Source organism: Piliocolobus tephrosceles, chromosome 10, assembly GCF_002776525.5.
Source record: "Piliocolobus tephrosceles isolate RC106 chromosome 10, ASM277652v3, whole genome shotgun sequence".
In the NCBI taxonomy this organism is placed as follows: domain Eukaryota; kingdom Metazoa; phylum Chordata; class Mammalia; order Primates; family Cercopithecidae; genus Piliocolobus; species Piliocolobus tephrosceles.
The window spans coordinates 70,774,491-70,797,542 of record NC_045443.1 but is presented as its reverse complement, the minus strand read 5'-3'; the positions used below and the strand labels follow the sequence as shown (position 1 = coordinate 70,797,542).

At 35.1% G+C, this 23,052-nt stretch overlaps 1 long non-coding RNA gene across 1 annotated transcript in view; it reads left to right on the top strand.

Moving 5' to 3' along the window:
• The window catches only part of LOC111552343, a 573,045-nt gene extending 550,662 nt beyond the window's left edge, over positions 1-22,383 (top strand). The window contains exon 4 of the long non-coding RNA XR_003306615.1: positions 22,277-22,383. This is a non-coding gene — a long non-coding RNA (uncharacterized LOC111552343). The remainder of the gene's footprint in view (positions 1-22,276) is intronic.
• The last annotated feature ends 669 nt before the right edge of the window (positions 22,384-23,052 follow it).

Below are 23,052 nucleotides of genomic sequence, written 5' to 3'. Positions count from 1 at the left end.
TTTTGGTGGGTAGGCTATTAATTGTTGCCTCAATTTCAGAGGCTGCTATTGGTCTATTCAGGGATTCAACTTCTTCCTGGTTTAGTCTTGGAAGAGTGTACGTGTCCAGGAAATTATCCATTTCTTCTAGATATTCTAGTTGATTTGCGTAGAGGTGTTTATAGTATTCTCTGATGGTAGTTTGTATTTCTGTGGGGTTGGTGGTGATATCCCCTTTATCATTTTTTATTGCGTCTATGTGATTCCTCTCTCTTTTCTTCTTTATTAGCCTTGCTAGCGGTCTGTCAATTTTGTTGATCTTTTCCAAAAACCAACTCCTGGATTCATTGATTTTTTGGAGGGTTTTTTGTGTCTCTATCTCCTTCAGTTCTGCTCTGATCTTAGTTATTTCTTGCCTTCTGCTAGCTTTTGAATGTGTTTGCTCTTGCCTCTCTAGTTCTTTTAATTGTGATGTTAGAGTGTCAATTTTAGATCTTTCCTGCTTTCTCTTGTGGGCACTTAGTGCTATAAATTTCCCTCTACACACTGCTTTAAATGTGTCCCAGAGATTCTGGTATGTTGTTTCTTTGTTCTCATTGGTTTCAAAGAACATCTTTATTTCTGCTTTCATTTCGTTATGTACCCAGTAGTCATTCAGGAGCAGGTTGTTCAGTTTCCATGTAGTTGAGCGGTTTTGATTGAGTTTCTTAGTCCTGAGTTCTAGTTTGATTGCACTGTGGTCAGAGAGACAGTTTGTTATAATTTCTGTTCTTTTACATTTGCTGAGGAGTGCTTTACTTCCAATTATGTGGTCAATTTTGGAATAAGTGTGATATGGTGCTGAGAAGAATGTATATTCTGTTGACTTGGGGTGGAGAGTTTTATAGATGTCTATTAGGTCCGCTTGGTGCAGAGATGAGTTCAATTCCTGGATATCCTTGTTAACTTTCTGTCTCGTTGATCTGTCTAATGTTGACAGTGGAGTGTTGAAGTCTCCCATTATTATTGTATGGGAGTCTAAGTCTCTTTGTAAGTCTCTAAGGACTTGCTTTATGAATCTGGGTGCTCCTGTATTAGGTGCATATATATTTAGGATAGTTAGCTCTTCCTGTTGGATTGATCCCTTTACCATTATGTAATGGCCTTCTTTGTCTCTTTTGATCTTTGATGGTTTAAAGTCTGTTTTATCAGAGACTAGGATTGCAACCCCTGCTTTTTTTTGTTCTCCATTTGCTTGGTAGATCTTCCTCCATCCTTTTATTTTGAGCCTATGTATGTCTCTGCATGTGAGATGGGTCTCCTGAAGACAGCAGACTGATGGGTCTTGACTCTTTATCCAGTTTGCCAGTCTGTGTCTTTTAATTGGAGCATTTAGTCCATTTACATTTAAGGTTAATATTGTTATGTGTGAACTTGGTCCTGCCATTATGATATTAACTGGTTATTTTGCTCATTAGTTGATGCAGTTTCTTCCTAGCCTCGATGGTCTTTACATTTTGGCATGTTTTTGCAATGGCTGGTACCGGTTGTTCCTTTCCATGTTTAGGGCTTCCTTCAGGGTCTCTTGTAAGGCAGGCCTGGTGGTGACAAAATCTCTAAGCATTTGCTTATCTGTAAAGAATTTTATTTCTCCTTCACTTATGAAACTTAGTTTGGCTGGATATGAAATTCTGGGTTTAAAATTCTTTTCTTTAAGAACGTTGAATATTGGCCTCCACTCTCTTCTGGCTTGTAGAGTTTCTGCCGAGAGATCTGCTGTCAGTCTGATGGGCTTCCCTTTGTGGGTAACCCGACCTTTCTCTCTGGCTGCCCTTAAGATTTTTTCCTTCATTTCAACTTTGGTGAATCTGGCAATTATGTGTCTTGGAGTTGCTCTTCTGGAGGAGTATCTTTGTGGCGTTCTCTGTATTTCCTGAATTTGAATGTTGGCCTGCCCTGCTAGGTTGGGGAAGTTCTCCTGGATGATATCCTGTAGAGTGTTTTCCAATTTGGTTCCATTTTCCCCCTCACTTTCAGGCACCCCAATCAGACGTAGATTTGGTCTTTTTACATAATCCCATACTTCTTGCAGGCTTTGTTCATTTCTTTTTCTTCTTTTTTCTTTTGGTTTCTCTTCTCGCTTCATTTCATTCATTTGATCCTCAATCGCTGATACTCTTTCTTCCAGTTGATCGAGTCGGTTACTGAAGCTTGTGCATTTGTCACGTATTTCTCGTGTCATGGTTTTCATCTCTGTCATTTCATTTATGACCTTCTCTGCATTAATTAGTCTAGCTGTCAATTCTTCCACTCTTTTTTCAAGATTTTTAGTTTCTGTGCGCTGGGTACGTAATTCCTCCTTTAGCTCTGAGAGGTTTGATGGACTGAAACCTTCTTCTCTCATCTCATCAAAATCATTCTCTGACCAGCTTTGATCCGTTGCTGGCGATGGGCTGTGCTCCTTTGCAGGAGGAGATGCGCTCTTATTTTTTGAATTTCCAGCTTTTCTGCCCTGCTTTTTCCCCATCTTTGTGGTTTTATCTGTCTCTGGTCTTTGATGATGGTGACGTACTGATGGGGTTTTGGTACAGGTGTCCTTCCTGTTTGATAGTTTTCCTTCTGACAGTCAGGACCCTCAGCTATAGGTCTGTTGGAGATTGCTTGAGGTCCACTCCAGACCCTGTTTGCCTGGGTATCAGCAGCAGAGGTTGCAGAAGATAGAATATTGCTGAACAGCGAGTGCACCTGTCTGATTCTTGCTTTGGAAGCTTCCTCTCAGGAGTGTACTCCACCCTGTGAGGTGTGGGGTGTCAGACTGCCCCTAGTGGGGGATGTCTCCCAGTTAGGCTACTCAGGGGTCAGGGACCCAGTTGAGCAGGCAGACTGCCCCTTCTCAGATCTCAACCTCCGTGTTTTGAGATCCACTGCTCTCTTCAAAGCTGTCAGACAGAGTCGTTCGCATCTGCACAGGCTTCTGCTCCTTTAGCTGAGCCCTGTCTCCAGAGGCGGAGTCTACAGAGACAGGCAGGTTTCCTTGAGCTGCTGTGAGCTCCACCCAGTTCGAGCTTCCCAGCGGCTTTATTTACCTACTTAAGCCTCAGCGATGGCGGGCGCCCCTCCCCCAGCCTCGCTGCTGCCTTGCGGTTAGATTGCCGCAGACTGCTGTGTTAGCAAGGAGGGAGGCTCCGTGGGCGTGGGACCCTCCCGGCCAGGTGTGAGATATAATCTCCGGTGTGCCGGTGTTACAGTGCAGTATTGGGGTGGGAGTTACCCGATTTTCCAGGTGTTGTGTGTCTCAGTTCCCCTGGCTAGGAAAAGGGACTCCCTTCCCCCTTGCGCTTCCCAGGTGAGGCGATGCCTCGCCCTGCTTCAGCTCTCGCTGGTCAGGCTGCAGCAGCTGACCTGCACGGATTGTCTGGCACTCCCGAGTGAGATGACCCCAGTACCTCAGTTGAAAATGCAGAAATCACCGGTCTTCTGTGTCGCTCGCGCTGGGAGATGGAGACTGAAGCTGTTCCTATTCGGCCATCTTGCTCCGCCCCCAACAAATTATTATTAACTCAGGCCACCGCCTCGCAGCGTTCGCTCCTCGCCCCGGCGCCTGGGCCAACTGGAGCACAGCTGAGCAGCCTACAGAGCCGGGGTAGCCTCAACAATCCAGTGTTTGGTTTTCTATCCTTGCGATAGTTTACTCAGAAGGATGGTTTCCAGCTTCATGCATGTCCCTACAAAGGACATGAACTCACCCTTTTTATGGCTGAATAGTACTCCATGGTGTATATGTGCCACATTTTCTTAGTCCATTCTATCACTGATGGACATTTGGGTTGGTTCCAAGTCTTTGCTATTGTGAATAGTGCCGCAGTAAACATACATGTGCATGTGTCTTTATAGCAGCATGACTTATAATCCTTTGGGTATATCCCCAGTAATGGGATGGCTGGGTGAAATGGTATTTCTAGTTCTAGATCCTTGAGGAATCACCACAATGTCTTCCACAATGGTTGAACTAGTTTGCCGTCCCACCAACAGCGTAAAAGTATTCCTATTTCTCCACATGCTCTCCAGCACCTGCTGTTTCCTGAGTTTTTAATGATCGCCATTCTACCTGGTGTGAGATGGTATCTCATTGTGATTTTGATTTGCATTTTCCTGTTGGCTAGTGATAATAAGCATTTTTTCATGTGTCTTTTGGCTGTATATATGTCTTCTTTTGAGAAGTGTCTGTTCACATCCTTCACCCACTTTTTGATGGGGTTGTTTGATTTTTTCTTGCAAATTTGTTTAAATTCTGTGTAGATTCTGGATATCAGCCCTTTTTCAGATGGGTAGATTGCAAAAATTTTCTCCGATTCTGTAGGTTGCCTGTTCACTCTGATGATAGTTTCTTTTGCTGTGCAGAAGCTCTTAAGGTTAATTAGATTCCATTTGTTAATTTTGGCTTTTGTTGCCATTGCTTTTGGTGTTTTAGGCATGAAGTCCTTGCCCATGCATATGGCCTGAATGGTATTGCCTAGGTTTTCTTCTAGGGTTTTTTATGGTTTTAGGTCTAACATTTAAATCTTTAATACATCTTGAATTAATTTTTGTAAAAGGTGTAAGGAAGGGATCCAGTTTCAGCTTTCTACATATGGCTAGACAGTTTTCCAGGACCAGATGGCTTCACAGTCGAATTCTACCAGAAGTACAAAGAGAAGCTGGTACTATTCCTTCTGAAACTATTCCAATCAATAGAAAAAGAGAGAATCGTCCCTAATTCATTTTACAAGGCCAACCTCATCCTGACACCAAAGCCTGGCAGAGACACAACAAAAAAAGAGAATTTCAGACCAATATCCCTGATGTACATTGATGCAAAAATCCTCAATCAAATACTGGCAAACTGAATCCAGCAGCACATCAAAAAGCTCATCCACCACAATCAAGTTGGCTTCATCCCTGGGATGTAAGGCTGGGAATCCATCTGGTCCTGGACTTTTTTTGGTTGGTAGGCTATTAATTATTCCATCAATTTCAGAACCTATTATTGGTCTATTCAGGGATTCAACTTCTTCCTGGTTTAGTCTTGGGAGGATGTATGTGTCCAGGAATTTATCCATTTCTTCTAGATTTTCTAGTTTATTTGCCTGGAGATGTTTATAGCATTCTCTCATGGTAGTTTATGTTTCTGTGGGATCGGTGGTGATATTGCCTTTATCATGTTTTACTGCATCTGTTTGATTCTTCTCTCTTTTCTTCTTTATTAGTCTTGCTATTGGTCTACCAATTTTGTTGATCTTTAAAAAAAAAAACAGCTCTTGCATTCAATGATTTTTTGAAGGGTTTCTTGTTTCTCTATCTCCTTCAGTTCTGCTCTGATCTTAGTTGTTTCTAGCCTTCTGCTAACTCTTTAATGTATTTGTTCTTCTTCTCTTGTTCGTTTAATGATGTTGTTAGGGTGTCAATTTTTATATCTTTCCTGCTTTCTGTTGTGGGTATTTAGTGCTATAAATTTCCCTCTACACACAGCTTTAAATATGTCCCAGAGATTCTGGTATGTTGTATCTTTGTTCCCATTGGTTTCAAAGAACATCTTTGTTTCTGTCTTCATTTCGTTATGTACCCAGTAGTCATTCAGGACCAGGTTGTTCAGTTTCCATGTAGTTGAGCAGTTTTGAGTGAGCATTTTAATCCTGAGTTCTAGTTTGATTGCACTGTGGTCTGAGAGACAGTTTGTTGTAATTTCTGCTCTTTGACATTTGCTGAGGAGTGCTTTACTTCCAACTATGTAGTCAATTTAGGAATAAGTGAGATGTAGTGCTGAGAAGAATGTATATTCTGTTGATTTGGGGTGGAGAGTTCTGTAGATGTCTATTAGGTCTGCTTGGTGCAGAGCCGAGTTTGATTTTTGGATATCCTTGTTAACTTTCTGTCTCGTTGATCTGTCTAATGTTGACAGTGGGGTGTTAATGTCTCCCATTATTATTGTGTGGGAGTCTAAGTGTCTTTGTAGGTTTCTAAGGACTTGCTTTATGAATCTGGGTGCTCCTGTATTGGGTGCATATATATTTAGGATAGTTAGCTCTTCTTGTTGAATTGATCCCTTTACCATTATGTAATGGTCTTCTTTGTCTCTTTTGATCTTAGTTCATTTAAATTCTGTTTTATCAGAGACTAGGATTGCAACCCCTGCCTTTTTTTGTTTTCCATTTGCCTGGTAGATCTTTCTCCATCCCTTTATTTTGAGCTTTTGTGTGTCTCTGCACATGAGATGGGTCTCCTGAATACAGCACAATGATGGGTGTTGACTCTTTATCCAATTTGCCAGTCTGTGTCTTTTAATTAGAGCGTTTAGCCCATTTACATTTAAGGTTAATATTGTTATGTGTGAATTTGATCCTGTTATTATGATGTTAACTGGTTATTTTGTTTGTTAGTTGATGCAGATTCTTCCTAGCATCGATGGTTTTTACAATTTGGGATGTTTTTGCAGTGGCTGTTACCGGTTTTTCCTTTCCATGTTTAGTGCTTCCTTCAGGAGCTGTTGTAGGGCAGGCCTGGTGGTGACAAAATATCTTTGCATTTGCTTGTCTGTAAAAGATTTTATTTTTCCTTCACTTATGAAACATAGTTTGGCTGGATATGAAATTCTTGGTTGAAAATTCTTTTCTTTAAGAGTGTTGAATATTGGCCCCCACTCTCTTCTGGCTTGTAGAGTTTCTGCTGAGAGAAATCTACTGTTAGTCTGATGGGCTTCCCTTTGTGGGTAACCTGAACTTTCTCTCTGGCTCCCTTAACATTTTTTCCTTCATTTCAACTTTGGTAAATCTGATAATCATGTATCTTGGACTGTTAGACGAATGGCTAACTAGAATAACCAGTGCAGAGAAGTCCTGAAATGACCTGATGGAGCTGAAAATCATGGCACGAGAACTGTGTGACCCATGCACAAGCTTCAGTAGCCACTTTGATCAAGTGTAAGAAAGGGTATCAGGGATTGAAGATCAAATGAATGAAATTTTGAATTTCATTCAAAATAAAGCTTCTTCCATAAAGCTTTACTTAAAGGCATTTTTTTTTTCTTCTCTTAGGTAAGGTCATTTTAGTGGAACAATATTAGAATAAGTTTATGCCAGTGAGCCTGGTTAGAGTTTTGATTTTATCACTTGCTAAAAAGTTCTCCTTGGAGAATGAGCATCACATACTCTCAATGAATTCTCAGATTTTTTTTAATGTTTAATGGGTTATAGTATAGAAATGATTAGTAAGAATATTTTATATGATTATTGGAAGGCTACTATAAAATGTTTTTTAAAGTGGTATGAAAATCACAAAATGCTATATAAATATAAGTTGTTATTATCATTTCTAAGACATTATTAGAGGGGGCTGAAAGCAAATTACCATAAAAAGCAATTTGTTGGAGTAAGAATCATAGCTAGCATAAGAGTGTACATTCTTTAAGCAGTAGGAGATGTTTCAGCTTGTTTTCATTTTTCCCTAATATTGTAAGCAATGGATAAGACTTAATTGTCATTTTAATTAAATAGCATAGCAACTTACAAGGATATGGTTAGGATTAGTGTTTGACAATTGAGTTAAAAAAATGTGCCTTAAGCTCCTGAGAGTAATGCAATATACACTGATAAAAATAAGTATGTATTTTAAACATCAATGTTGAAAAGATAGGTTTAGCCCTAACTTTTATAACAATAGTATATTTTTAAACTTGAAATGAAACTGTTAATGTGAAAAAACCTTTAAAATTCAAAATCAGAACAAATATGTATCCTGAAAGTTATAGGCCAAGTATGAGTTCTGTACTGTCGATTAGAATACTCCTATAAATACCCTTCTTTTTAAAAAAGCATAGTAGGCAGTATATTTGGGAGTCACTAAGTAAGATCACTTTAAAATCTTGTGCTAATTCCTGTAAATAGAATGAGCAGTCCATATTTCAAATACATGTTCCTCAAAATCCTTTGTCAACTTAATTTAATGTGTGTTATGTTTAAACTATATTTAAACTGTAATTCTTATTCATGACTGTAATAATAAGCCTTTACATCATTTGTTTAAAGAAGAGAGGAAAACTAACTGATCTTAACTATTTCTACACAGGACAAAATAAGACTTTTATTTATAACAAATCTTGAGCAGATGGAGATTTTGGTAGAGACACAGGCAGATTGTTTCAAAGACTCTAGAAAATACATTGATGTATTTAGAAATAACTCACTGGGTACCCATAAAGAGTTTTCTGTATTCTAAAAGATCTCAATTAAGGGATTAAGTCTAATAACTTGTATAAATTATGGCTAAAGTCTAAATGACAAATCCCATGTTGAGGGAGGAAAAGATAACAATTAGCAAATCAATAACTTTTCCAATGTTTATACTTCAATTTCTAAGCATAAAGTTTAATAGGCTTGTCATGTTTATGTCCTGCTTAGAAATACTTCCATATGCATGAGCTGAATGGAACAAGCCTTTCTAATGTCAAATACAAGACTGGAAATTAAAACATCCTCAATTATAAACAAAATTTACTTTATTTTTGGTCCTTGGTGGCCTATAATGGTAGTTCAAACTTGTAGGTGATAAACATAACCTCGTAGGGTCTTGCTCTGTTGCACAGGCTGAAATGCAGTGATGCAGTCATAGATCACTAGGGCCTCAAACTCCTGGGCAAGCCATCCTTCCACATCAGCAAGAGTAGCTAGGACTACAAGTAGGTGCCACCATGCCTATTTTGTTTTATTTTGTTTTTGTTTTTGTAGAGACAGCATCTCACTATGTTGAGCATAGGTTATTCTTGAACTACTGGCTTAAAGTCATCCTCCTGCCTCAACAACCCAAAGTGCTAAGAAGACAGATGCGAGACACCTTGCCCAGCCCCAAAATCTTGACTAATTGGAGGATAGCAAAGAAGGACTTTGACTTTTGTGGCTCTTTTTGAATGGATTTATTTCTGGTTTTCAAACTCAGAGCACTGATTGTCTGATGTCTCCTGAAATATCTCACTAAGTGAAAATAAAAGTCCTAACTTCGCAAGCAGTCCATGTCCTACTATAAACTGAATATCTACATTTCAGTAAAGACAATATAATGGTGTGGTATAGTGAGGCTTAGAATAAATTTACAGATCAACACCATTTTTAATGGATCATGGTTCTCTTCACACGTTTTCTTGATGTAAAATAATTTTCTTTTTCTTTCTAAATTTCTTCCCTTATGTAACTAGAAATTAGTTTTTGTTTTGGCTGTGGATAATTTCCAGATTAATATTTCATTCAAATATAACTGCCTTTTATCAGCATTCATTAACGACTAAAAGTGGTACATGCTCAGTGGACTAAATTAATGAATACTTATGGCTTCTATGGATAATCACTTTAGCTAAATTTAAAAAGTGTGAAGACCAGTGATGATGAGCATTTTTCATGTGTCTGTTGGCTGCATAAATGTCTTCTTTTGAAAGGTGTCTATTCATATCCTTTGCCCACTTTTTGATGGGGTTGTTTGATTTTTTTCTTGTAAATTTAAGTTCTTTGCAGATTCTGGATATTAGCCCTTTGTCAAATGGGTAGATTGCAAAAATTTTTTCCCATTCTGTAGGTTGCCTGTTCACTCTGGTGGTAGTTTCTTTTGCTGTGCAGAAGCTCTTTAGTTTAATTAGATCCCATTTGTCTATTTTGGTTTTGTTGCCATTGCTTTTGTTGTTTGAGTCGTGAAGTCCTTCCCCATGCCTGTGTCACCAGAGAAATGCAAATCAAAATGTCATCAGAGACATGCAAATCAAAACCACAGAGGAGAGACCTAAGCAGCCCTTCCTTGCCTGGCCCCATGCATTCCTCCAGTCTCATCTCCTTCCACTACTCGCTTCCCATGATCCCCTGGACAGTACCTCAAACTCCTCCAGTATTTGAATTCCTGAGGTTGTTTCTCAACTTCTTGCATTTGCTCAGGCTTTCCTTTGGATGGGGACCACCTGTCTTTCCTTGGATCGGGATCACCTGTTTTTACCCCCAACCCTCTATGTCCTTTTACCTAAATAGCTCCTCATTACTCATTTTTAATATTCCAGCAGGTATCACCTCCCCTAACAATCATCCTCTCCTGGCTGGGACCCAAACATGTCCAAGAGTGTCGACCATAATACTTAACATTTAGGCACCAATCCAGCACTAATGCTGGCCACAGGACTGGCCAGGGTCCAGAGGCAACCTCACCCCCTGTAGCCTCACTAGGTTTAACCCTATCATTACTGATTCTGGTGGTGGAGCAACTGGAGCAGCCAAAAAAAAAAAAAAAAAAACAAACAAAACAAAACAAAACAAAAAACAAAAAACGCGGGAAGGCAATGATTTAAGCACATGTTACTTTAATACTGGTCAGTTAATTTTATCTGTATGTGAAATATAGTATATATAATACATCTGTATGTATTATATATATGCAAATTTGTTTCTAGCAAGCATTTGGACCATATTCTCCCACTGCACTTGCCAGCAATATATGCACGTCAACCACCAAATGTCAACTTTTTTTGAGAGAGATAATTATCCTCCCATAAACTCAACATTAATACCCAAAGGCCTTACTGTTTTTTTGTTTCCCTAATTCAAATAAACCTAGCAATAAACATTCTTAAACTAGATGATCGATAGAGAGTTGATGATAAATAATACAGAGCCTTATATAAATTATGGCCAAAGGAAAATACTCTTAGAAGTTAATAGTTGTACTAAGAGGTACCATATAGCCTATTCCAGTATGCTGTGAAATTTACTATTGAATGCATGTTATAAATTTGTCCCTGAACAAAGAGAAATATGGAATCAACTCTGTGGAACTATGGGCTCCAAGATTCAATGTAAAATGAAAATTTTCAAAAACTTTTACAATGGTCTAAACAAAGTAATAGAAATTCTATATACTCATATGAAGTATGTATGTTCCTACACATAAATAAATTCTGAAAGAACACTTACAGCAGAGGAAGGAGATCCTAGTACCAAAAGTTTTGTAAGGCATAATTCCAATATTTCAATATAATGTTTAAAAAAATTTTTAATTAGTTTTTGCTTGATGATGACTATCAAAGCTTTCTCAAAGTATTATCTTAATAACAATAATGTTAACAATCAATATTAGTGATCTTGTTTCTTTAGCTGACTATAAGATAAATTAAGAAATTTATCTGTTTTATTTTTACCTGTGTTACATTTAAGGCTATATCTGAGGTATATACACCAAAACTCTGGCACTCCTTGTTTGACCGTAAAATGAAAGAAAAATTTAAATTATCATAAGTAACTCTTGAGTAAATTACCACCCCCTCACCCAAGGTTCATAGAGTGACAATATACTTATTGAATAGATATTGTGTTAGCTTTTTAAAATGACTGCTGTGACAAATTACCACAAACTTAGTGACTTAATATTATCTTAGAGTCTTGTAGGTGGGAGGGCCAGTACAGGTATCACACGGATGAGGAATTGGTAGGACTGCATTCCTTCTGGAGACTTTAGGGGAAAATTTGTTTCCTTACATTTTCCAGCTTCTAGAAACCACTTGCATTCCTGACTCGTTGCCTAACTTCAATCAAGCAATGGCAGTCAAGTCCTTCTTTCATGGTATCATTCTGACCCACCTTCAACCTCACTGCTTCAACTTTAGAAACTCCTGTGATTACACTGGGCACAGCTGGATAATCCAGGCTACACTTCCCATCTTGTGGTCAATTGATTAGCAAATTTAAATTAGTCTCAAAACTAAATTCCTTTTCTCCGTACAACATAGCATATTTTAATGTCCTGGGATTAGGATGAGGATATATTTGGAAGACAATTATTTTGTCTATCACTGACATACATAGAGATTCACAGTTTGCAATCAGTTTCATATACAGATACAAAATTCTTCAAAAACATCAAAATTTGCATACCCAATTTTAACCATAAAAAGATTAAAAACACATTAAAAGCTTTATTTTTATTCAGTTTATCATTCTTTACTTAGGTAGTTACTTTACTTTCTCATTCCTTGAAGGTTTATTTAACAAAACAAAACAAAAGAGAGTGGATAATGCTATTACAAAACAAAAAGGTATATGTGGATAAAAATTACTGAGAATGCAGAAAAAAATGACATTCTACAATCTTCTTGAAGTGCACATTGCTTTTACAAATCCATAAAACCTGCGGATTGATTCATTCTAGCATACCTTGATTCTATTCTGAAATCTGCACAGTACTATCCGCTTATCATTTTTTAGCCGCTGCTGCTCTTCACTGTGTGTGCCAAGTGAGAAGATCAGAGGTCTAGGTCATAAATGAATACAGAGCAAAACAGCTGCTTTTCTCAGAGTGGCCTGAAGTCAAATACGTTTTAAAGAAATATAATTACAAAATAGCTTGCTGAATTGATGCATTCCATATATTACACGTTTTACTTCTCTTTCCAGTAATATTGTCATGTCTAAATGTGTCCAGAACATGTGATCACTCCCTTTTGCAAGTATATTCTCCAAAATCTCAACATGTAAGACTATGCCCATCTGGTTAAGAAGGTAAGGGTATAGTGTTTGAGCAGGGAATATTTACATATAGCATATATTCCTTAAATTTTTCTGTTGGCAAATATCATTTGAAATATACCATAAAGGTTATTTTCATCCCTTGATGCTTAGGCAGAGTTGAATATAGCAATTTAATACAAGTAGTTAAAACTCTGAAGAATTTCCATTTTCTTGCTTGATGATTTGTAATATGATGCCTAATAAAACAGTATGAACTACATAGGGTGTCAAAATGAGAGTTTCAAATAAGAATCTGGAAAACTTAGTTCAAACTCAAAGTCTGGTACTAAAGTACTCATTATATTTAAATCAAAGACAAGTAAGTAGAACACTTTGTTTTTTATATTTTTATTCATCAATCCATCTATGCACCCACCCACCATATCATCTTTTATCTAAATATCTGTCAACCTATCTTGTGTAAGTTTGTCTACATTCCCCACAACAACTGCTAAAAAGTTAAGTCTACAATATCTAATCTAACTTGGAAACACACTCTGATCATTTTGCCATTATAAAGTTTAAGTATTGTTGCATTTATTATACTCATTCTTCTTACTTAATTGCCTGTCCAGCTAAATCTTACTACTCTTCTTATTAGTCCAGAAGTTAATACCATATAAGACAAGTCTTTAGGAGAAAATTGTTCCTGTGTTTACCAGCTTCACTGATGATTCAAGAATTGTAATAACTGTGGACAATATAAAACTCAATTTAAAGTTTGCAGCCAGATTTTAAATATTGATAGAATCAGAAATAACTAAATGCATGGCATCATATCCCCTCTTCATGAATTGTTGAATTGTATCTGCTTAAGAGGCTAACACAAACAAGTTTTACTAATTTTACCAAAAAGAAAATTGCAGTTGATTCTATCCACAGAATAGCAGCGGATCTGACAGCTTTGTGCCTATTAAATAATAAATCCTTCCTACACCCAGGACAACAGGGATAGTTAACCAATATCACAAGAGGGCTCAAAAAGTCTTCTGGCTTGAACTATTGTTAATTATCGTTAAATAGAATATTATTGTTTCTGTGCTGATCTCTAGGTCAGGGATTTTGCAATCCTGACAAAGGGAGATAATTGCATATGGAGTTTTCAATAGTATAGCTTCTTGAGTTCCAAACTCAGAGCTTCTCATTCATTAAATTCATTTATTTATTGAGTCTTTACTATATGTCAGGCATTGTTGGAGGTAATTGAGAGCTATGGGAACAAAAACGAGAAAAAAAAAAACCTGTAGAATGTATATTTTAATGAGATAAAAGCATAATAAATACATTTTAAAAGATAAACTTTATAAATAGTACAATGAAAAAATTGGAATAAAAGTAAATGAGAGGTGTTTTAATGTAAATATCAGGCAGGCCTAATTGATAAGGTGACATCTGAAGAAAGCTTTGCAGATATCTTAGGGAAGGTGCCAATTTACTAAATCAGGGGTTTGTCCATTAAGCAGGAGGAACAGCAAGAAAGCGAATGTGACAGGAACAGAAACTATGAGGAAAAGATAAGTTTAAAAATGAGGACAAAAACATATCAGATTTTTGGAAGGAGCCATGAATAGCTATTTTAACCAATAAAAATGATTCTGAAACACAACAAGAAATGAGAAGTAATCTCTCTATGTTTTATTAACCTTACCTGTTAACAAATATGGATTTCAGTTCGTAAAGGTAGGGATTAATATTCATGGAAATAATAGAAATTTATCAAGTGGAAGATAAATATTATTTAAAAATTAAAGATTCCTAGGATTACATATTTGATATATTAAGAGAAGTAAATGTGAAATATCTCTGAGCTGTTAATTCAAAGCTACTCAGTGATATTGGAAATGAATATGTGTATGTAAGAAAAAATTTGGGAGGTGTATGATACTATTCTTGAAAACCTAACATTTGTAATTTCCATTCAATAACTACAGATGTTTCCATATTTTTATTTAACCCAATGTTTATTTTGGGTTTTGAAGCACCATATGAAAGTCTAAGTAATTTCTTAATACATATTAGAGAAATGTGAATGTGGAATGTGCATATTTTTTAAATCATAAAAAGTGAAAATTTAGTTTCCGATATCAAATAATTTAATGTTTTCTAAATTTGACATCAGACTAAAGTCTCAGGGAAAAAATCTATTAGTATTTTTGAAATACCTAATAATTATCCTACATTATCAGCATCATGCCCTCTCTTCTCCAGAATCTGCTCCATCTTACTTAATACTGCCACCAAAAATTTTGCAGTTAGCTGAGGTAATCACTACAGTTTTTTTCACCCACAGTTTTCAAAAGAGTATTAAATTCTCACAACCCCAATTCAACATATTAGATCCTTCTTGCCCTCTCCATAGCACTGCCGTAGAACTGAATATTACCTAGGCTACAGGATGATTTTAGGCGTATTTCTACTTTCTAGTACCATCCACTGCCAAGTAATCATATACCAGAATCTTCTCTTTAAGGAACAAATGTATCCATATTATTTCTCTCCTTAAATCCATTTAATAAGCCACTACCAACTACAGAATAAAACTGGCATTTCTTTACAAGGCATAAAATACTCCTATAGCCTCTAGAATCTGCCTGTCTTCTAGTTTCATTTCCCGCAATACTCATGTTCTTCTTGCTATATTCTCCAGCCACGCCAAATAACCCCTTTTTTCACCATCTGATCTCACACCTTCATAACCTTAAACAGGAAACCATCACTTCCTGAAATTCTTTTTAGTCTTATATTTTGCTAGTAAACTATAACTTAACTTTCAAGATCCAATTCAACCATTAGACCTCCAAAGAATAAAATCAATCCCTCTTTTAAACTATATTTTTTGCATACCTCCAATATGGAGGTTTATTGCAAATTATTAATTTGTTTTGTGTTTTTCATGTCTGCACTATTAAATAATGAGGATTTTTTTAAAGCATGTTTTTTATTTTATTTTATTTTATTTTATTATTTTATTATTTTTTTATTTTTTACCATTTCTTCTACCCCCATAGCTAATTCAATCCTGGAATTTTAATCTAATAAATATTTGAAGGAAAAATAGATGATGAGAAATAGACACGGGCAAGAAGGAAAGACGGCAATGCATTGATATTTATGATTCCCTTTTTCCGAGAAAAGCAATCCAGCTTCCCACTTTATTTCCATATTTAAAAACAGTTATCCAGATACATAATAGAACTTACATGAGTGTGAAACACACACTAGCCTCATATCTTTATAAAATCAACAGACAATAAATTATCTAGGTTATAGAGAAGAAGAAAAGCTAAATTATTTTCCCCAATATCAAAAAGATCTATTGAAGTGTTATTCAAAAATCATACGGAAAGAAAGAACATTCCAAGCATTTCTGAGTAAAAAAACAGAGTTGTGATGCTACAAAGTCTCAACCTTATTTTTCTCTTAAAACCTGCATGCTCTGTAATTTAATATTATCTAAAGAAGAAAAAGTATTGCAAAATAAAAAATTTAATTAATTAAAAATTTGTTGCATAAAAATCCCATATGCTTCAGAAATTCTTTCACAATATTCCTGACATAGAGACCACTACAGGCTTATTATACATTTTCAGTGAGAGAAAATGTATTTTTCAAGAAACAAGGTGTCTTGGATGGTCAGAACTATTGAAAATTCTATTTGAAATCAGGCACTTTTTTTTTTCCTTTGACCCTATGAAGTAACATTGAATAAATCGAATTTTTAGAAATCAAAGACTTCAAACAATCATGCACCTATAGTAACCTCTATTAACTATCTCTTATTCACGATAAATACACCAGATTTATTTCATCATTTTTCGAAACAAGCTCTATTTTATGTATAATTTCAAAAAATTTGAGATTAACAAATTCATCTTCTGAACATAAAGCATAACAAGGACCCATATAAATTACTATAAGTAGAACCACTTTCCTCCAATGTATTCTGACTTACATGACTAATATCTAACCAATATACTCCCAGGCCACAACAAAATTTAACTTTCAGTCAGCTATTCAGGAAAAAAGTAGCATAAACAGTCTTCTAGATAACTGAATATTAAATCTTAGTTTGTAGATTCTATTGAATTGGAGCTCTCCAAGTATTAAAGATTTGATACTGATTGTTTTCTCCCTTTTTTCTTTTTTAGCTATACAAGATTATACTTGTTCTTTCTTTATAACTGATTGTAATACATTGTGGAATTTTGATATATCACAATCTTGAATCACCTTAAATCTTTTATTTACATTGGTGGAATTATCCTTTATTCTCACATGACATTTGCTATAAATTGTTATTATCATTACTTTATTAGACTATCTCAGGTGTAAAAAGAAAAATATAAGATAACTAATTTTTTTTTTTTTTTTTTCTCGAGACGGAGTCTCACTCTGTCACCTAGGCTGGAGTGCAGTGGTGCTCCAGCTCACTGCAACTTCTGCCTCCCAGGTTCAAGTGATTTTCCTGCCTCAGCCTCCTGAGTAGCTGGGATTACAGGTGCCTGCCACCAGGCCCGGCTAATTTTTGTATTTTTAGTAGAGATGAGGTTTCATCATGTTGGCCAGGCTGGTCTTGAACTCCTGACCTCAAGTGATCTGCCCACCTTGGCCTCCCAAAGTCCTGGGATTACAGGTGTGAAGCACTGCACCCGACCAAAATCTTAGGATAACTAATGTAATGCTAAGGTAATTTGGTCACTATATTCTGGTTCTTCAATGGTAGCCAACTACTTTATCCTTTTTGGTCAACCGTAATTTCAAAGTAGGAATTCCTATTGTTACTTCTTCTTATTTTTTAAAGAGGAGAAATTCTATGTAAGGCTAGTTAGTCAAATGCTTCATAAAATTTGCAAATTTTCAAAATATCAGTGTTCCAGAAGGATTCAGATGTTTACAAATACATGTGTGCATATTATCACTGTTTATAAGTGGCTTACATTCTGGATAACACTAGGTAAATATTTTATAATGAGATTGTAATAACCTGCCAGTCTATGTGTTACTTTCTACTGAAGATTTCTAAGGCGTTTATAAAATATTTTTAAGTTTATAAAATATTTTTCTGTTTTACGCTTTTTTAAATATATGTTCAATATTGTATTTGATATTTTTTCTCTTCATCAAATTTCATATTAAAAAATAAAATTTCAAATTAAAGCCCCTTTATTCATACCAGTACACCTCTTAATACAATTAGGCTTCTTCAGTTTTATAAACAAACTTCATAAATCAAAATTTAGAAAACAGTTCCTCTTTTTAGACACCATGTAAAAATTTACTCACAATACACATTTTCTTTTCTCTATGATGATGAAAATCTTTAACTCAAAGAAAAAATTGCTACAGTAACTATGCCTCTTAATTTTTTCCGTTTCCTATCTTAAACTTCATTTCTTCAATCTTTAAATAAATATTCAATTATAAACTAACATCTGGGGATATAAGAATAAAATGTACTCACTTCAAATATTTTGAAATCATTCATATTATAATTTCACTATAATAATTCATCTTATTGTGAAATATACTATAATGAATATAATATAATAAAAAAAGTTATACTTAATAAAAAGTGTTACGTAAGAATTTTCAAAAATATTTCAAAGCTTGATTCGGATGTGCTATTATGCCAAAATACTTAAGGACTACCTTCGCAAAAAAGGTATAATTTGAGCTAAGTCATCTTTGCTGGATAAGCATCCTAATGATAGAGAATAAAATAAAAGGAACAACTGTCCTAATAGAGAGAACTAATATGTCAAAAGGTATCAAAAATCATGGCCCACTAGGAGAGCCACAATTTGTACCAGTCATTTTGTCTGAAATATAGGGCTTGGGTATGAAAGTGGAAGGAGGTGATTGTGGAAATACTAATGCAGGTCATAATATGAAGAGTTTTGCATATTATTTGAAATTTAACCTTATCATATAGGTGATAAAAATATTAGAGTATTTAAAGCAAAGCTGTGACATAGATTTTTATTTTACATAAATTATTTGTATAGAATATAAAGAATTGATAGGTGGTTTAAGACTAGAAAAGGAGTAATGTGCATACAAGTGTGGATGAAGTTGAGATGATGCCCCCAAAACAGAGCTCAAAAGAAAAAACAAACCAGAAAAAAATGTGTATGTGTCTCTCTCTCCTCTCTTTTCTTTTTTTTTTGAAACAGGGTCTTGCTCTGTTGCCCAAGCTAGAGTGCAGTAGCATGATCTTGGCTCAAGACAACCTCCACCCCCCAAGTTCAAGCAATCCTCCCATTTCAGCCTCCTGAGTAGTTGACACCACAAGTGTGCACCTGGGTACTTTTGTAGTTTTAGTAGAGACAGGGTTTTACCATGTCTAGACTTGTCTCAAGCTTCTGGGCTCAAGCAATCTGTCCATCTGGAGCCACCACACCCAGCCAAGATGTGTCCTTAATATAAGAAAAGATAACTTCAAGAAGAGAGTCATCAGCAGAATCAAACACCACAGAAAAGGCAGAAATAGTAAATTAAATAAAGATAAAAACTTTATATTTGAGTTGAAATGATAGTCCCACAGGATTGGTAGGCATATAAACTAGTGTGTAAGCCTTTGAGATCTGAATGAAAAGGCATTTCAGACAGTCAGGTAGACTAATCTTTAAGCAGTCAATAAAACAGTGACTGGATGGATGGATGGATGGATGGATGGATGGATGGATGGATGGATGGATGGGTGGATGGATGGATGGATGGATGGATGGATGGGTGGATGGGTGGATGGATGGATGGATGGATGGATAGGTGGATAGACGGATGGATGAATAAATTGATAGCAATTCATTCTAATAGTCTTCAATCCTGTAAATAGTTTACTCATTTATTCAGCAAATAGCCATGCCATGAGCTGCTTTAGACATTGGGAATGTAATATAAGCAACACAAAGCCCCAACCCTAAAACTCTAACAGCTTAATAGTATAATGGCTGCAAAGCTCTTACATTTGTCTCTACTGCAGTTCTCTAAGCAAAAACAATAGTCACTTGTGTTAATGAGTCTTTCTAAGAAAGGAACTAACCAAGAGTAACTTAGGTTCGAAAGTGATGCAGTCCATTATCTCTCAGCAATGTAGCAATTACATTTTTATGCATCAAGAGTGGAAGAAGCATGTATCTGCAGTTAAAGTTTTATGCATCACTATTTACAGAAGTGGAATAAATATCCATCAATGACATGATGTACATAAGAACATCCATCAAAGGTTAAAAGGAGGAAAGGGATATCTATGATTAATTGTTTATTCTTTAATTCATCAAGCAGTAAAATAAGTATTCTTCAGTTTAACTGCTGACACATTCAGACTAAGGAGTGGGATATTTGTTGGTTCAAATTGTGTATGCTACTAATTTCAAGAGCAAAATAAAAATCCATCAATGCCATGCCAAGTAATTGGAAATGCTTTGGAGGATTTGTCCAGAGATTTTATTTTCCCAAATTGCCTTCTCAGAACTTGTCGTCACATTAAAAAAAAAAAAAAAAAAGCCCTAATTTGTTGATACATCAGGTTCTCTAGGGAAGTAGTTACTGGTCAAAGATTTGCACAACTGTTTTTATGACATATGACAACAAAGCTAATACAGGCCAAGTGCCATCATGTCATTTTTATGTATTTTTACAAAAAAATTATAATCAGCAAATGTTTGTATTATGTGTTAAAAGAACCTTATTAATTAGATAACAAAATATTGTTTGAATTTTTGTAGAGTGTCTTTCCACTTTTCATGATTAAATGAATGGGTGATATTAGTTACTTTTTTCCTAAATTACATCACCATATGTGATGTATACGAAATTGAAAACTGTACAGTTTCTCAGGTACATTCAATAATATAAAACATTATATTTGCAGTCCATTCCTGGAACACCTGTCATCATACCAATGTTACATCAAACTGCATCTTGCTTTACATAATCAATAGTGCATCAAATGAATATTTTTGAACTTCAATTTGCAGAGGACTGATTAAACTGAACCAGAACATAAATGTTTAACCTATTTCCTAGTTTGAAATAACTAAACAATGTTAAATAAAAATAAGATTATTTATTACTAACATACATTGATATTGGACTAAGTATAAGATGACAATTCTTCAAGCTACATTCTTTTTAAAAGTTTGGGCTTTCCAAAAAAAGTGTTTAGGATATCTAATTGGATTGAGGAAGAATATAAACTGTGAACCATTGTGCCATTCATAAAGATATAAATCAAATTATAAAGTCCAACTATTACTTGCTCTTCATTTTGATAATATGATGAAAATGTTAATTCTATTTCTTCACAATCTCTCTTAACAAAATCCATTTGAATTAAAAAAGTTAACTTCTTAAGTGACTCTTTTTCTTCCATTTGAAGAAACTGGTAGAAAAGATTGACTTCACAAATGAAGAATTTAATTAAAGCCATTAATGTTGAATTTTTTAAATGTTGAAATTAAACTATCTTATTCTTTTCTCCCCATTTCCTCAGAAATCTACCAGAAATTTATCAATCCAGCTTCAAAGCTGAGTACGTACAATCATATTTAGATCCTACTCAAAAGATTTAAAAAAAAAGTAATCTACAAAAGAGGAGGAATTGTAATTAGAATATCCCAACTTTTCCATTTCACTTTAGACCTTAAAGTAATTACCTACATAGCACACTGTATATACTAGGAAAGTGCTTAGTCAAACCCAGCCAATCAAGATTAAAATTCTAGGGTTAAACCCTGTAATTGGTCTCTTGAGTTTGGCTACATTTTGCCCAGGAGTAGAATGCCTTATTTGAAGCCCCACAAGATTTAATCCAATAATAGAAAAATTCCTCAAAGTAGAATCAGAGTATTTCTTATATTAACAACAAAAAAGCATGGATGTCACACAAGTAACAATATTGCTAGAATGTAGCATTTATATAATTGCTATTTCAAAAATGATAAAGCATGATATATATGACATATATGTTGATGCAAGTGTGTGTGTGTGTATATATATATATATACACACACACACATTTCTTGTCCATAATCACAGACTTACCAAGTGATTAGAAAGCTAAAGATTTTTATGCTGTACCTATCAATATCAATGAACTATATACTTAAAAAATAAATTTCTTACAGACATAGAAATACATTTAGATATACACATAAAAATGCTTGTGCTCATTGGATTAGTGGTTATTTTCTCAGCTTCTATGAAATCTGCATGGTCCCTGGGGAGTAGAAGGTTCATTAATTTTACAGACATACTTTTTAAAGAAAATACAGAGGTTGAATGTGATAATTGCTAAATTGTGCCAAAAGAAAAAAAAAAGTAGCAGTTAAGTGAGTAGTTTTTTATTTATATGCTTAGAGATTAATATAATAGCTCTAACATATATTTCCCTTATACAATATCAATTATATTAAAAACGATTTCTTCATATAATATGAAATTTCTATGTGTATTGACTAATTAAATCACTAATATTCATATTGCTGTTACATGTTCAATAATTTTAACTAGCTTATAATAGGTCTTTATTAAGTGATTAATTAAGATGGATACATTTCCATTTAGTCATCAGTACATTCTTCAATACTTTATTGTTTTTCAAAGGGAGGGGAAGAAAACACTAGTAATGAGCAACAGACTAAGAGGTATGGGTAAAAATGTTGCTTCAACGGGCATACTCTGAAGAACAAATTTCCCTCTTGTTTGGAGAAGTATATAGCGAGGCTTTCTAAAATCTCGATCCTCTTTTTCAGCAGGCAGAAGGGAAGATGAGTTCATTTTCAAAAATACCAACATTGAAACTCTGCACAAGTTTGTTATTTATTTAGTCCCGGAGAGAGACACCTTCCCATTGTAAAGGCAAGTAAATTAAAATTTATATTTTAATATGAAGCAGGCAAAAAGATTTTGCCCTTATGGGATAACGCTGAAAGAGGAAGTCAACATCCATTATTCAGCGAAACCATCTGAAAGGACAGATCCAGCTGGATAGAACTGCTCAGTTATCAAGTTTATGGGTCTACCAACATGGGTGCCTATAACTACTATAATTGCACATCAGAAAAAAAGAGATGTCAAATGATAATTGGCGATTTTACAAATAAAAATTACCTGAATTTATAAGCATTTAAGATTCTCTATTACTATTTGACTTGTAGACACATTGGATAATCAATCTGCATTAGAATTATATATGAGTGAGCACTAATATACCATGGAGTTACTCAGTTTTATTTTTTTAACCATTATTCAGGGTCTTGGGACACTGATCTTTATAATGATTTCTCCAATAGTGTCTTGCACAAAGGTTATCATAATGAACCTTAAATGAGATTGGATTTTATTCTACAGAAGTATCTCTTCAGGGCAGTAAAGCACATAAAGTAGGACTTTATATCACCTAACAAGTATATTTTTAAAAAATGAACTGTAAGTTTAATGTCAGGTGGCTTAGGGTACTTTTAACAACTATGGACAGCAGCAGCAGGTAGCAGATGTTAGACTACCCACATGGTTCTAATTTTAAGAA